This window comes from Salmo salar, chromosome ssa24 (assembly GCF_905237065.1).
Source record: "Salmo salar chromosome ssa24, Ssal_v3.1, whole genome shotgun sequence".
Lineage (NCBI taxonomy): Eukaryota > Metazoa > Chordata > Actinopteri > Salmoniformes > Salmonidae > Salmo > Salmo salar.
In genome coordinates, this window is record NC_059465.1 from 20,194,179 (window position 1) to 20,210,323 (window position 16,145).

General features: G+C 40.5%; 1 protein-coding gene across 3 annotated transcripts in view; it reads left to right on the forward strand.

Moving 5' to 3' along the window:
* Positions 1–16,145, forward strand: part of LOC106585594 (bone morphogenetic protein 1) — a 68,569-nt gene that overhangs the window by 2,360 nt on the left and 50,064 nt on the right. Inside the window, exon 1 of one of the 3 annotated variants that reach the window (XM_045706703.1) lies at positions 10,895–10,913. The exons of the other annotated variants lie outside the window; for them this stretch is intronic. The gene's annotated coding sequence lies outside the window, so the exon portion shown is untranslated. Of the gene's footprint in view, positions 1–10,894; positions 10,914–16,145 lie in introns of those variants that run through there. 3 annotated transcript variants of the gene reach the window in all.

A 16,145-nucleotide genomic window follows, 5' to 3' on the forward strand; every position in this document is an offset into this window, starting at 1 on the left:
TAACTGAGTCAGGTTTGTAGGCCTCCTAGCTCGCACACGCTTTTTCAGTTATGCCAACAAATGTTCTATAGGATTGAGGTCAGGGCTTTGTGATGGCCACTCCAATACCTTGACTTTGTTGTCCTTAAGCCATTTTGCCACAACTTTGGAAGTATGCTTGGGGTTATTGTCCATTTCGAAGACCCATTTGCAACCAAGCTTTAACTTCCTGACTGATGTCTTGAGATGTTTCTTCAATATATCCACATAATTTTCCATCCTCATGATGCCATCTATTTTGTGAAGTGCACCAGTCCCCCCTGCAGCAAAGCACCCCCACAACATGATGCTGCCACCCGTGCTTCACGGTTGGGATGGTGTTCTTCGGCTTGCAAGCACCCCCCTTTTTCCTTTTTAACATAACGATGGTAATTATGGCCAAACCGTTTTATTTTTGTTTCATCAGACCAGAAGACATTTCTCCAAAAAGTACGATCTTTGCAAGCTGCTTGCAAGCCTCCCCCTTTTTTCTTCTTAACATAACGATGGTAATTATGGCCAAACAGTTTTATTTTTGTTTCATCAGACCATAGGACATTTCTCCAAAAAGTACAATCTTTGTCCCCATGTGCAGTTGCAAACCGTTGTCTGGCTTTTTTATGGCGGTTTTGGTGCAGTGGCTTCTTCCTTGCTGAGCGGCCTTTCAGGTTATGTCGATATAGGACTCGTTTTACTGTGGATATAGATACTTTTGTACCTGTACCTTTTGTACCAAATTTTCGGGAATTTTCCAAGCTGTTTAAAGGCACAGTCAATTTAGTGTATGTAAAAAACATGTTTTACAGTGATTTATAAATGAAATAATATGTCTGTAAACAATTGTTGGATTAATTACTTAGGACATCTACTTTGTGCATGACACAACAGACTTGCCAAAACTATAGTTTGTTAATAAGACATTTGTGGAGTGGTTGAAAAAAAGAGTTTTAATGACTCCAACCTAAGTGTATGTAAACTTCCGACTTCAACTGTAGGTACTGCCAGCTATAGCAAGAAGTAAAAAAAGTTAGCCCAACTAGATAATCATTAATTATTTGCATGATCTCAATTATCATTCTGTCACTGCACATTTGTTATAGCCTGCAATTGTTTTTGTCTTCGAAACCAAAAACAAGACATGTATTTTTGGAAAATGCTCTTGTTCAGTAGTTTATTTTCATACCAATAGGCCTACTTGAAACCAAAATTGCGATAGCCTGCTGGACGAATAAATGAAAATAATAAATTAGGCTTACAGCTATCACAACCTATATTTTAATAGCAATAAAACAGCTTTTGGTTTCAAAAAAGGACTCCCCTCCTCCCAATTAAAATGAACCCCTGGCTATCAGATTACAACAAGGCTTACAAGACCAAGTTCAAATGCCAACATCAAATTCAAAGCAATCAGCACACTGCCTAAACAGCTTATCGGCAAAGGAAATGGCACTGTCTCTGCCCTCTGCTTTCTAAAAGTGACAGAAAAAGGCGCACAGGCTAGAAGCTGCTCTCCAATGCTTTGCATGGTCCTAAAGCCAGCCTTTACAGGTAAACAGCCATTGCAATTTTAAATATGGATTGGTATGATTTTAGTCTACGTTTCTTGTTGTTGCCTCTGCTGGAGGGGGGTGCTGAGATTTTTCGGCACGCTAGAGACGGCTATATCGAAATGCTAATACAGAACTGGTTAAGGCCCAGTGCATAATATAGTTTTTTTTATTCCAATTTTTCAGGGGGTGCAGCAGCACCCCTACTTCCCACGGCTATGCCTACAACCTAGGCTATGGGAGACTATCCATATGATGAGAGAAATACCACGTAAACAAACAACAGCCAAGATATATACACAGTACCAGTCAAAGGTTTGGGCACACCTACTCATTCAAGGGTTTTTCTTTATTTTTACTAATTCTACATTGTAGAATAAAAGTGAAGACATCCCAACTATGAAATAAAACATATGGAGTCATGTGGTGCCCACAAAAAGTGTTAAACAAATCAAGATATTGTATTTTATACATTCTTCAAAGTAGCCACCCTTTGCCCTGTTGACAGCTTTGCAAACTCTTGGCATTCTCTCAACCAGCTTCACCTGGAATGCATTTCCAACAGTCTCGAATGAGTTCCCACATATGTTGAGCACTTGTTGGCTGCTTTTTAAAATTATATATACAGTTGAAGTCGGAAGTTTACATACACTTAAGTTGGAGTCATTGAAACTTGTTTTTCAACCCCTCCACAAAATTCTTGAGAACAAACTATAGTTTTGGCAAGTCGGTTAGGACATCTACTTTTTGCAAGACACAAGTCATTTTTCCAACAATTGTTTACAGACAGACTATTTACATACAGATACACTACCTGTACCGAGGCGCTGTCCATTCAGCGGTGCTGAATCACGAACGCTGCCTTAATGCGTAGGTTTTTCGTCATTCCTTGGTCGAGTTGTTTGACCTTGTCGATTGTAGGCCTAAGTAATTCCTTTTATGTATGCCTTTTATTTCAATACATGTGCAGGATTTTTCTGGCATAGTGTCAATGTCGGCCTTGATAGCGTGTATTCTGCATCTATTTCTTCATGTTGCGCTGTTCCCCAAGTAGGCTAAATTAGTCTGTGTAGCATATGTATGAGGTTGAGTAGTGCATTGTACACGCCATTTCACAGAAATTTAAACCTAATATTGACGTGATAATGCCTGGGGGACATTTCTGTTTGTTTTTGCTGTTCTCCAAATAGCATTTTATTGTTTTAAAATTGTGTATAAGTAGAGTAAATGAGCTTCAACTGGCGGGTGTATTTCTACACACCCCGCTTTGCCATACCCTAGGTTTAGCTGAGCTGCACCACCCCCACCCCCAAACTATGGCTATGGTTGTAGGGGTGCTTCATTTATAACCCAGGTAAGATGTGTAGCCTAATTAAATCCAATCAATACATTCTGATTACATCAAGATCTGATTACACCATCCTCTGGCTAGTTTATTTCTACAAATATGACAACATTCAGAACAGAATAGGCATATATATTTTGTGTGGAAGAGCATATCTCAGTTGTCATCGTAATAAACAATGTGCTGTGAATTCACTGTCTCCCAAAGTGTCTTTGGTGAATTTCTAGAGATAATTTTCCCCATCTGCTGAAGGCATTTATGGTACAGACAAGAGACATGGCTCCTGGTACTTAAATTGCTTGGCGCTTGTGTCTGTCTCGTTCGTGCTTGACAGCATCAGGCAGACGAAGGGTATGTGTAAAGTCCTTCATGTCCCTGTTAGTTCAGTTCTCCTCCTCCTACTTCTCCTCCTCTGTCTTCATGTATCCTCAGTCCAGTGGCCTGGATTCTTTGTCCTGTTAAACTACTGAGTAGAAGCTGGGTTGAGCATGATACCAGCCACTATATTTGGGCAATTCCATGGAAACGGAATTGCGCTGAGACTAAGATTTTTCACTTACAATGTATGCCAAACCAAAACTAATGATTTAAAAGTTGAACAAACCATATAACGCTATGATCAAGGACTACTTTTAAAAATGTACAATGAACATTTGTCAAAAACACATTTACTGGAAGAGCTGTGCAGATGCAAAGTTGGGACAGAATTTCAGGAATATCTCCCTCTGTTTTTTATGTGACCACGTTTTCCAAATATCTGCTCCGAATTAAGATTCAAAGATGTCTGCAGAAATGATTGGGTGTCAGCTATGACATGACACCTTGCGTTTTAAAAATATATATATTTTGGTTATTGAACTACAGTAAGTGAAGTGGATTTACACTTGGTAACGGATATTCATCATGGGTCCCTGATCTATACTACACAGAAATGCATAATTATGGATATGTTGAATGTCATTCTCTTCATGGTGATGTATGCTAAATAGGATTCAGTACAGCACATTATAGTGTGCTCAACTGTATTGTACTAAGCTCTACTTTATTTTTCTTTACTGTACTGTGCTGTCCAAGCATAGCCATCTATGAATGGTTCTGATTTGGTGGAGGATGCTGGTTATAGAATTACATAGGAAAGAGAGGGGGCTCATGGGTAGGTGTCTGTAAGAGTTGGGAGAGGTCGCGTTCATTTTTATTTTTTATTTTATTTCACCTTTATTTAACCAGGTAGGCCAGTTGAGAACAAGTTCTCATTTACAACTGCGACCTGGCAAAGATAAAGCAAAGCAGTGTGACCAAAAACAACAACACAGAGTTACACATAAACAAACAGAGTCAATAACACAAAAGAAAAATAGAAAAATCGATGTACAGTGTGTGCAAATGTAGAAGAGTAGGGAGGTAGGCAATAAATAGGCTCTAGAGGTGAAAATAATTAGAATTTAGCATTAATACTGGAGTGGTAGATGTGCAGATGATGATGTGCAAGTAGAGATACTGGGGTGCAAGAGGGTAAGTAATAGTATGGGGATGAGGTAGAAGGAAAGAGATGGAGAGAGAGAGAGAGGGTTCCAGACTTCAGTTTTAATCACTTAATAATTCATAAACAAAATGTATATCAGTGAAAACACAAACTAACTGATAGGTCCACCTTTCCTTGTTACTTCTGTGAACTTTCATTATCCTCCCTCCTCACAAGGGAAAGAGAAATTAGAAAATATCTTAAAGATATGAATTTCTAAGCACAAGGCAATGTTTCTTAAACTTACAGAAGGCAGAAAAAGTGATCCTAAACTAAATATTGATATTAGTTCAACATTGTGTTAATTTATATATGCCTTAATTAAAATTAAAATTAAAAAAACAAATATATATCAAATTGTATTTGTCACATACACATGGTTAGCAGATGTTAATGCGAGTGTAGCGAAATGCTTGTGCTTCTAGTTCCGACCATGCAGTAATATCTAACCTAACAATTTCACAACTACCTTATACACACAAGTGTAAAGGAATGAATAAGAATATGTACATAAAAATATATGAATGCGTGATGGCCGAACAGCATAGGCAAGATGCAATAGATGGTATAGAGTACAGTATATACATATGAGATGAGTAATGTAGGGCATGTACGCATTATATTAAGTGGCATTGTTTAAAGTGGCTAGTGATACATTTATTACATAAAGATGAAGTAGATGGTATAGAGTACAGTATATACATATGAGATGAGTGATGTAGGGTATGTAAACATTAGTGGCATTGTTTAAAATGGCTAGTGATACATTTATTAAATACATTTTTCCATTATTAAAGTGGCCAGAGTTGAGTCAGTATGTTGGCAGCAGCCACTCAATGTTATTGATGGCTGTTTAACAGTCTGATGGCCTTGAGATAGAAGTCCCCGCTTTGATGCACCTATACTGACCTCGCCTTCTGGATGATAGCGGGGTGAACAGGCAGTGACTCGGGTGGTTGTTGTCCTTCATCTTTTTGGCCTTCCTGTGACATCGGTTGGTGTAGGTGTCCTGGAGGACAGGTAGTTTGCCCCCGGTGATGCGTTGTGCAGACCTCACTACCCTCTGGATAGCCTTACGGTTATGGGCGGAGCAGTTGCCGTACCAGGCGGTGATACAGCCCGACAGGATGCTCTCGATTGTGCATCTGTAAAAGTTTGAGTGTTTTTGGTGACAAGCCGAATTTCTTCAGCCTCCTGAGGCGCTGCTGCGCCTTCTTCACCACGCTGTCTGTGTGGGTGGACCATTTCAGTTTGTCCATGATGTGTATGCCGAGGAACTTAACTTTGCACTTTCTCCACTACTGTCCCGTCTGTGGATAGAGGGCTGCTCCCTCTGTTGTTTCCTGAAGTCCACGATCATCTCCTTTGTTTTGTTAAAATTGACTGTTGTGGTTATTTTCCTGGCACCAGACTCCGAGGGCCCTCACCTCTTCCCTGTAGGCCATCTCGCCGTTGTTGGTAATCAAGCCTACCACTGTAGTGTTGTCTGCAAACTTGATGATTGAGTTGGAGGCGTGCATGGCCACGTAGTCCTGGGTGAACAGGGAGTACAGGAGAGGGCTGAGACACCCTTGTGGGGCCCCAGTGTTGAGGATCAGCGGGGTGGAGCGTCAGGAAGTCCAGGACCCAGTTGCACAGGGTGGGGTCGAGACCCAGGGTCTCGAGCTTAATGACGAGTCTGGAGGGTACTATGGTGTTAAATGCTGAGCTGTAATCGATGAACAGCATTCTTACATAGGTATTCCTCTTGTCCAGATGGGTTAGAGCAGTGTGCAGTGTGATTGCGTTGTCTGTGGACCTATTGGGGCGGTAAGCAAATTGGAGTGGGTGTCAGGTAGGGTGGAGGTGATATGGTCCTTGACTAGTCTCTCAAAGCACTTCATGATGAGGGAAGTGAGTGTTACGGGGCGGTAGTCATTTAGCTCAGTTACCTTAGCTTTCTTGGGAACAGGAACAATGGTGGCCCTCTTGAAGCATGTGGGAACAGCAGACTGGGATAAGGATTGATTGAATATGTCCGTAAACACACCAGCCAGCTGCTCTGCGCATGCTCTGAGGACGTGGCCGGGGATGCCGTCTGGGCCTGCAGCCTTGCGAGGGTTAACACGTTTAAATGTTTTACTCACGTTGGCTGCAGTGAAGGAGAGCCCGCAGGACTCCACTTTGTCTCTATACTGACGCTTAGCTTGTTTGATTGCCTTGCGGAGGGAATAGCTACACTGTTTGTATTCGGTCATGTTTCCGGGTCACCTTGCCCTGATTAAAAGCAGTGGTTCGCGCTTTCAGTTTTGCGAATGCTGCCATCAATCCACGGTTTCTGGTTTGGGAATGTTTTAATAGACGCTGTGGGTACAACATCACCGATGCACTTGTTAATGAACTCGCTCACCGAATCAGCGTATTCATCAATGTTGTTGTCCGCCGCTATGCGGAACATATCCCAGTCCACGTGATCGAAGCAATCATGAAGCGTGGAATCAGATTGGTCGGACCAGCGTTGAACAGACCTGAGCGCGGGTGCTTCCTGTTTTAGTTTCTGTCTATAGGCTGGGAGCAACAAAATGGAGTTGTGGTCAGCTTTTCCGAATGGAGGGCGGGGGAGGGCCTTATATGCATCGCGGAAGTTAGAATAACAATGATCTATGGTTTTGCCAGCCCATGTTGCGCAATCGATGTGCGGATAGAATTTAGGAAGCCTTGTTTTCAGATTAGCCTTGTTAAAATCCCCAGCTACAATAAATGCAGCCTCAGGATATGTGGTTTCCAGTTTACATAGAGTTGAATGAAGTTCTTTCAGGGCCGTCGATGTGTCTGCTTGGGGGGAATATACACGACTGTGATTATGATCGAAGAAAATTCTCTTGGTAGATAATGCAGTCGGCATTTGATTGTGAGGAATTCTAAGTCAGGTGAACAAAATGACTTGAGTTCCTGTATGTTGTTATGATCACACCACGTCTCGTTAATCATAAGGCATACACCCCCGCCCTTCTTCTTACCAGAGAGATGCTTGTTTCTGTCGGCACGATTCGTGAAGTAACCAGGTGGCTGTACCGACTCCGATAGCATGTCACGAGTTAGCCATGTTTCCGTGAAACAAAGAACGTTACAGTCTCTGATGTCTCTCTGGAAGGCAACTCTTGCTCGGATTTCGTCTACCTTGTTGTCAAGAGACTGGACATTGGCGAGGAGTATGCTCGGGAGCGGTGCGCGATGTACCCGTCTATGGAGCCTTGCCAGAAGACCGCTCCGTCTGCCCCTTCTTCTGCGGCGCCGTTGTTTTGGGTCGCCGGCTGGGATCCGATCCATTGTCCTGGGTGGTGGGCCAAACAGAGGATCCGCTTCGGGAAAATCGTATTCCTGGTCGTAATGTTGGTGAGTTGACGTTACTCTTATATCCAATAGTTCCTCCCGACTGTATGTAATAAAACCTAAGATTTCCTGGGGTAACAATGTAAGAAATAACACATAAAAAAAAAAAAATACTGCATAGTTTCCCATACATACATACATACATACATACATACATACATACGTACGTACGTACGTACGTACGTACGTACAGTTGAAGTCGGAAGTCTACATACACTTAGGTTGGAGTCATTAAAACTAGTTTTTCAACCACTCCACAAATTTCTTGTTAACAAACTATAGTTTTGACAAGTCAGTTAGCACATCGACTTTGCATGACACAAGTCATTTTTACAACAATTGTTTACAGACAGATTATTTAACTTATAATTCACTGTATCACAATTCCAGTGAGTCAGAAATGTACATACACTAAGTTGACTGTGCCTTTAAACAGCTTGGAAAATTCCAGAAAATGATGTCATGGCTTTAGAAGCTTCTGATAGGCTAATTGACATAATTTGAGTCAATTGGAGGTGTACCTGTGGATGTATTTCAAGGCCTACCTTCAAACTCAGTGCCTCTTTGCTTGACATCATGGGAAAATCAAAAGAAATCAGCCAAGATCTAAGACCTCCACAAGTCTGGTTCATCCTTGGGGGCAATTTCCAAACGCCTGAAGGTACCATGTTCATCTGTACAAACAATAGTACGCAAGTATAAACACCAAGCATACTTCCAAAGTTGTGGCAAAATGGCTTAAGGACAGAAAAGTCAAGGTATTGGAGTGGCCATCACAAAGCCCTGACCTCAATACTATAGAAAATCTGTGGGCAGAACTGAAAAAGCGTGTGCGAGCAAGGAGGCCTACAAACCTGACTCAGTTACACCAGCTCTGTCAGGAGGAATGGGCCAAAGTTCACCCAACTTATTGTGGAAGCTTGTGGAAGGCTACCTGAAACGTTTGACCCAAGTTAAACAATTTAAAGGCAATGCTACCAATACTATTTGGGTGTATGTAAACTTCTGACCCACTGGGAATTAAAGAAATAAAAGCTGAAATAAATAATTCTCTCTACTATTATTCTGACATTTCACATTCTTAAAATTAAGTGGTGATCCTAACTGACCTAAAACAGGGAACTTTTACTAGGATTAAATGTCAGGAATTGTGAAAAACGGAGTTTAAATGTATTTGTAAACTTCCGACTTCAATTGTATATAAAATATATATATATAAACTCTTAGCTTTCATTTGACACCCAATTTGACATGCTCCCATGAACTTCACATGTTGGTGCTCATGGGTCCTTTTACATGGAAATGACCAGAGGCAGAACATAATAAAAGTGGTGTTTTGCAATACAGAATCCATCACACACACATTGCTCTAATTTCATATAGCTTGTTTATACTTTTCTTGTATGTAGTAAGGCGTGATTACGTGAGATGTTTTTACAGGGGGTTCAAGAGGTTGCTTCCTCTACTATCTACATAGATGTGTTTAGGGGAGCAAAGTTATAGTATTTGTCATCTCAGTTGTCCAGGCAAATTGTTTTACTTATAAATAGGAAAATGTGGGATCTGATATGCAAGAGGATAACTGACACATGACTCATGGTTAGGAGCCCCCTGGAAGCAGAGTAACTCAATCAGTACAAGTGCTCCAAGTGGGATTCCTAAATGTAAACAAGTATGTCTTCAAATCGGGATTGAATGGTTAGGAGCCCCCTGGAAGCAGAGTAAATCAATCAGTACAAGTGCTCCAAGTGGGATTCCTAAATGTAACCAAGTATGTCTTCAAGTAAGGTTTGAATGGGCTGGAATTGAGGATGCCACATAAACAAAAATGTGCAGTGTTTGCTAAAGATCAAAGGTCCGAGGTGTCAGTTGTTTGCTCGTTGCTTATTCCATTGACCTAACATGATATCTTTAATTTGTCTAGACAGAGCAAATGACCAAAATCAAACAAACAAATGTCAAGGAATCACACATGTCAAGAAATTACTTATTTTAGTAGTGATGGTAGACCAGTCCCATCATCATTTGAACAGTGGGTTAATATGTTCACACGTACCCGTGGGCAATGTTAAGGACAGGTTCTGGAAAGACGGTTAAGTACAACACCCACCCATTTCTAGCCTCCGCCCCATTTCAGCTGTCTCACTCAAACTTCTTCACTCAATGACTCGCTCACTGACTTACTCATGCTCTCTCGCAAAAGGTGACAACCACTGTCAGCAATCGACAGTGGTGTAGTGTTCCATCGCTAGTGCCTGTATCGATTTTTACTAAAGGATACCATTGCATTTAGTCAATTTGATAGCAGTCTGCTGCTTTCAAGGTTAGCTTTAGGTCAACAGTGGTTAGTGCGCTTACAAGATTACAAGATTAAACAATAAGTTCAACAATAAATTGTTTACTTGAGCAAAATAGAATTGCTAACATTACAAATTGATTAATATAAATTGTAAATGGGGAAAATCCATTTTAAAACAGGTTATCTGATGGAAAACGCCTTAGTTCAGAGCTCCAACCATGGCAGCATCCCAGCAACTTGTTTACTGTAAAAACCTATTAAGATTAGATCCACTCATTTTCTATATAAAATAGTTCTTTATAAAAAATGAGTGGATTCTATAATTCTATATAAAAAATGCAAGTCACGCTCAATGTCTCCTGTATTTAAATCATGATAGATCTTCAAGAGAGCAGAAACTGACGTGACATTTGAGTTTGCATTATGGGGTAGATGACTTAATCTCCAAGGAGCTTCTTTCAAGGGATGAGTCTGTTGGATTTTAAATCATATATCCTTCTAATTTGTATTCTGACATCATTTAATTTGAAGTCTGTGGGCTACAACAGGCTTTGCCCTGCATTTGAGCTCCTCTGCTGTAAGCGTTACCAAGAGACGTGCTGTAGCCTATAGGGAGGGTGAGGAGGAGACCAGCCTCAAGCAGCCCTCGCTTATGCAAGTGGTTTTCCTGTCTCCCCCACCCCCCTCCTCTCCCCTCTGACTGTCCCTAGCAGTTCCCACAGACTGTACTGTAGGTCATTCACGCCATGCCAGGGCAGAGCTGCTGGAAGGTGGAGGGCAGGCTGGGCAGACTGGCCACGCCAGCATAAGGTGAGTGAAGCCCATTGGCAGCTTATCTAGGAGCTGTTAACTGGCCCTGAGGATTGCATGCATGCAGTCAACCCAAGCCTTTAATCATCCCCACCATTACTTATGCATTTGACTATGAGATAGTTTCTGACTTGATAATAAACAATGGATCATGGGTGATAGGGGATGTTTGGAAGGCAGCTGTCTACTCTGATGTCTTTGTCATCTGAAGAGTCTAGTTGGATAATTCCCTAATTAATTTCAGGTGTCCTGCGCTGTTGATAGTGTGCCCCAGAGGGAGCTTGTAGCTTGAGGCCATGTTCTCTAAGAGACCTCACATGTGCTACTCAAGGGTTCAAAACCTGGATATTTAAATCACTGAATATAAATCACTCCTCAAAAAATGTGATCCCAGCGGGTAAGGTTATTCTCTAACAGATCTAGTGAAATGTTACTTGTGTGATTTAGACAGCAAGAGCCAGATGTTTGTCATTGGGAGAGAATTTGATAGGTGATTATATTACTCAACAAAACAAAAACATCTAAAATATCAGCGTTGTTGTAAACCAATAGTTTTTTAATGTCTGTTATATGGTTTGTTGATTTTAGAACTAAACTCTCCATCTCTTATTTTTGGAGAAAAATAAATTAACGGTATAGTCTTTGTAAATGATATCATAAATATGACTGGTGGAGTTATGTCATACATGCAGCTAACAAAACTATATGGAAAGGTGTGCTTATTGCAGCAATACCGCAAAAATGGAAGAGGCAAGTGGAAGGGGGAGAAAGTAAAGAACTTGTCGGCCCTGCATTAAAGACCGAAATTGGTTAAAGAAAAATTGGTTAAAAAGGTATACTAGTTTCATTTAAGGACCAAACAATTAACAGCTGTGCCATATATATATTACAAAATAGTTGGGAAGAGATTTTCGATGTACCGATTCCATGACACATGGTTTATGAACTAATACACAAAATAACGCTGGATTCAAAACTTTTAGTTTTTCCATTTAAATTATTATACAAAATTCTTGCAACCAATAGAATGTTATATACTAACGTTACCGTTCAAAAGTTTGGGGTCACTTAGAAATGTCCTTGTTTTTAAAAGAAAAGCAAAAAAGATTTGTCCATTTTAAAATAACATAAAATTGATCAGAAATACAGTGTAGACATTGTTAATGTTGTAAATTACTATTGTAGCTGGAAACGGCAGATTTTTATTAATGGAATATCTACATAGACGTACAGAGGCCCATTATCAGCAACCATCACTCCTGTGTTCCAATGACATGTTGTGTTGGCTAATCCAAGTTTATCATTTTAAAAGGCTAATTGATCATTAGAAAACCCTTTTGCAATAATGTTGTCACAGCTTAAAACTGTTCTGATTTAAAGAAGCAATAAAACTGGCCTGCTTTAGACTCGTTGAGTATCTGGAGCATCAGCATTTGAGGGTTCGATTACAGGCTCAAAATGGCCAAGAAACAAAGAACTTTCTTCTGAAACTCGTCAGTCTATTCTTGTTCTGAAAAATGAAAGCTATTCCATGCGAGAAATTGCCAAGAAACTGAAGATCTCGTACAACGCTGTATACTACTCCCTCCACAGAACAGCGCAAACTGGCTCTAACCAGAATAGAAAGAGGAGTGGGAGGCCACGGTGCACAACTGAGCAAGAGGAAAAGTACATTAGTGTCTAGTTTGAGAAACAGACGCCTCACAAGTCCTCAACTGGCAGCTTCATTAAATAGTACCCGCAAAACACCAGTCTCAACGTCAACAGTGAAGAGGCGACTTCGGGATGCTGGGCTTCTAGGAAGAGTTCCAAAGAAAAGGCCATATCTCAGACTGACCAATAAAAAGAAAAGCTTAAGATGGGGAAAAGAACACAGACACTGGACAGAGGAACTCTGCCTAGAAGGCCAGCATCCCGGAGTCGCCTCTTCACTGTTGACGTTGAGACTGGTGTTTTGCGGGTACTATTTAATGAAGCTGCCAGTTGAGGACTTGTGAGGCGTCTGTTTCTCAATATATACAGTTCCAGTCAAAGGTTTGGACACACCTACTCATTCCAGGGTTTTTCTTTATTTGTTATATTTTCTACATTGTAGAATAATAGTGAAGACATCACGACTATGATATAACACATATGGAATCATGTAGTAACCAAAAAAGCTTTGCACACTCTTGGAAATGGTGCAGACAATTACATTGATGGAATCCACAATCTATCTGCAGTATTAATGCTGATCTACCCCCCCCCCAAAAAAAACAATTTCAAATAATAATAAATAGAACAACTCCATTTAGTTACTATTGGGACCTGCTTCTAGAAAGCTCCCAAGGCAATTAGTTATCTAAAGGCTTTGCAGCCATGCATGGAAGATGAAACGTATACAAACCAGCCCACACATAATGTAGTTTACATCAATAGGTTTGCTCCTGTAATTTTCAGGTGATTAGGGTGCCATGGTGTGGTCATAATCTGGGTGCATTAGTGGGAACAATATGTTTGTTGTCAATGCTAAGAAATAACAAATGCTCTGGGAGTGCTCATTTAAATGACTCAAAGCATGCCTAATTAAGCAACAATAATAAGGAGCTAAACAAGCAAAAAGGGAACTTCTTTACAGTTCAGTCCCATTTGTCATTCATTTTGACTTGTCTGAATTATTCATTTGAGCTCCATTACTGTTCATCTGGAAATAGTGTTTTCCCCACCTGTAGTTTCTTTAAAAGTCTCCTTTTTAATTTATTTAAAGAAGCTTGGATGTCTCTTCATGACACAATGCATATTTAAGCCTATCTCAGCTTGACTAATGACTATGATAATTCTAAAGTAAATTCTCTAATCTCTGATTTGTACCTTATGTAGCTACCACTCTTCACTAGCCATAAAAATGCATCGCAAAGATACGATATGGGAGTTATTGGAGAACACGATGTCAGTCATGATTTGAAGATGACATTTTAGACATGGATAAATGTGGGAAATCAGATCCTGCTAATGGGCCTGATGGAGTTTGAAATACGTTAGAAGAGACAGGCTCTGGACATGTGGCTCTCCAGCTGAAGCTGTCTTCATGGTGTCAATAATATGACTCTGGACTGATCTCTGCTGTGGTGCCTGATGAGACTTCTAGGCTTTTATTGGAGTGTAATCCCCTCTTAGAATCTGGGGCTTTAGCCTGAGGCTTCTCCGGAATCTCTCCTAATTACACCTTTAGTTATGTTTTTTTTCTCCTGCCTTGGGCTCAAATTGCAGTGTGAGGAAGTATCAAGGTAAGCATTTGCTCAAGAATAACAGCTGGAGTTGTTTTTACAGAAGGAGAGGGGCACAATATTTACAAGACTCCCACCTTCCATAATACCACCAATCACCTCTTACTATAAGCTTTTCATAGACTGTAACACTGTTTGCCTCACTATTCGTGGTGCCTGGATATTTTGTTTGTATTTTTCTCTCAGGAATTTTAAAGATACAGCCACAGAAGGCACAATGATGCCTCATTTTGACTCGAAAACCAGTGTTACCCTAGTGTATACTAAGTGTAACAAAATATGTTTCCATAGCTAGGGCTGACAGGGAAAGATCAGAATCAACAACCTCTGCGCAATCAAAACAGTTGCGTTGTGAGAAGGTGTTGAAGTTCACAGTTAGCCATTGTTATTTAAATGATATCTGAAAAGTACCAGTGGCCTAGCTTTGGCCCCAAGTGAGAGCAGGTCTGCCGGAGCCATGGCCCATTGAGACACAGGTGCCGGCCCGCGTAGATGGAAACAGAAAAGTCTGAGCCTTTTGGGTAAATCCTATGTGGAAATGTGCCATGAGTGTAGTGTATCACCCTGCTGCCACACTGTAGCCAACATGTGTGAAGTCAGATAGGGTTGGCATTCACAGAATGAAACCTGAAAAGTGATACTTGCCCTTTTCATCAGATGGTAATCATCTTAACGCAATACACTATTGGCTGCCATTGGAATTCAAATGCATGTTTGTTTTCAAAACACCCTCACTGTGAGAGGCATTGCCATTTCATTGTAATGCATTTCAAGCCCACGTCAGCTGTTCTTTTCCAGATCTCATCTCAGGGTCTTCGATAGGAAAATATCACTTTTTTTCAGGCAAACTGAGTACTAGAGAAGTCCAGGTCTCCTAGTGATCCTACTTTCCTTTATGTGAAAGTGGTGTTGGTTTTTAGAGGTTGTTTGTAGTTTTACTGTACCAGATGTGGTGTCCTGGTGGTCACACAGGGAGAATAATCAGTAAAGAGGATCAGTAAGGGTAATTTCCATGTAAAAGGATCCATGAGCACCAACATGTGAAGTTCATAGGAGCATGTCAAATGGAAGCCAAGAGTCTGTTTATTTTATTTTATTATTAAATACATATATACATTTTTCTACCATTTTCCATCCTAAAAATGTGGAATAAGCAAAGGCTTTGATTTCTTTTCAAACAGAGGGAAATGGGGTCTTAGAAAACATCTGCCAGAAGAAATATTTAAAGCTATTAGAAATACATCAACACACAATGAAGTGGAAGTAAAGACCCCTGCCAACTAATATCAACACTGATATTTAGTTAAGGAAAATGTTGTCCGCGTTCTGTAATTTTAAGAAACATTGCCTTGTTGCCAAAAGCCCAAATATCTTTAAGATATTTTCTAATTGAGGAGGGAGGACAATGAAAGTTCACATAACTAGCAAGTAAAGTTAGAACTATCAATTAGAGTTTTTACTGAAATCAATTTTGTTTCTGAATTAAGTGATAAACTCATTCTGTTACCAAATCGGTAACAGAATTTCAGAAAAATCGTTAACAGAATTTCTGCAATTGAATTGGCTGAACCAATCAGACGTCTATGTTTCACAAGTTTGGACAGCACAGTACAGTAGTCACAAACCAGAGTCACCTGCTACTGTCCTCCCTTCCACTGGCATACTGTTATGTTCAGCTGAAACTTTCTCTTTCTGTCATCTGATAGTCAAAGCAAGTGTGAAAAATCTGGACAACCCCTGTCTCTCTCTCTTCTCCCTCTTCTCTCCTCTCTCTCTCCAATGAATGTAATCTCTCCCGGATCTTACTGACAGCAATTCCAGTCCTCGAGGGCCTGATTGGTGTCACAGTTTTGCCCCAGCCCCAGCTAACACACCTGACTCCAATAATCACCTAATCATGATCTTCAGTTTAGAATGCAATTTGATTAATCATCTGTGTTTGCTAGGGATGGAGAAAAGCGTGACA